The 827-nt window shown below is 35.8% G+C and overlaps 1 protein-coding gene across 1 annotated transcript in view; it reads right to left on the bottom strand.

Annotated features, from left to right (window-relative positions):
• The window catches only part of LOC125024812 (gastrula zinc finger protein XlCGF8.2DB-like), a 32,420-nt gene extending 32,012 nt beyond the window's left edge, over nt 1–408 (bottom strand). Inside the window, exon 1 of the mRNA XM_047612580.1 lies at nt 381–408. The gene's annotated coding sequence lies outside the window, so the exon portion shown is untranslated. The remainder of the gene's footprint in view (nt 1–380) is intronic.
• Between the last annotated feature and the right edge of the window lie 419 nt (nt 409–827).

Genomic DNA, 827 nt, shown 5'->3' with positions numbered 1-827 from the left:
TCAATATATTTTGCCTTCTGCTTATTTTCTCTCTTATTTTCCTCATTCCCACCTTTCCTTGACACCCCCCCCCCCCACACACACACTTCAAAAAATCTCAAATAATTCCTTTGCTCTTTCCTATTTTCCTCCTCTTCCTCTCTTCCTCCTCATGTCCTCCTCCTCATCATCTTCTCCTCCTCTCTTCCTCCTCTTCCTCCTTTCCTCCTCCTCTCCTTTTCCTCCCCATCTCCCCCTTCTCTTCTTCTTCTTTCTTCCTCCATTTCTCCTCTTCTCTTCTCCTCCATCTCCCATTTTCCTCCACTTTTACTTGCGTCTCTCTCTCTCTCCTTCCTCCCTTCCTCTTCCTCCTCCTCTCCTTTTCCTCCACTTTTACTTGCCTCTCTCTCTTCCTCTTCTTCTTCTTCTCTCTCTCTCTTCCTCTCTCTCTCTCTTCCTCTTATTTCTTCCTCTCTCTTTCTCTTCCTCCTCCTCTTCTCCTCTCACTCTCTCTCTCTCTCTTTCCTTCAAAAGATTAACGCTCGCCTCGCTTTGTTTGCGTTCGCGTAAGAAGAATCCGGATTCAGACTTATTTCCCATACTCTAGAAGAGATGATTTAGAGAAAACGGCTTTGGGAGGGGGACTATTGTATGTCTATAAATAAATAAATAAATGAATTATATATATATATATATATATATATATATATATATATATATATATATATATATATATATATATATATATATATATATTATATATATATATATATATATATATATATATATATATATATATATATATATATATATGCATACATACATATATATATATATATATATATATA

This window comes from Penaeus chinensis, unplaced genomic scaffold (genome assembly GCF_019202785.1).
Source record: "Penaeus chinensis breed Huanghai No. 1 unplaced genomic scaffold, ASM1920278v2 CTG_5336, whole genome shotgun sequence".
NCBI lineage: Eukaryota > Metazoa > Arthropoda > Malacostraca > Decapoda > Penaeidae > Penaeus > Penaeus chinensis.
The sequence above is the reverse complement of the archived record's forward strand: the minus strand, read 5'-3'. Positions and strand labels throughout refer to the sequence as shown.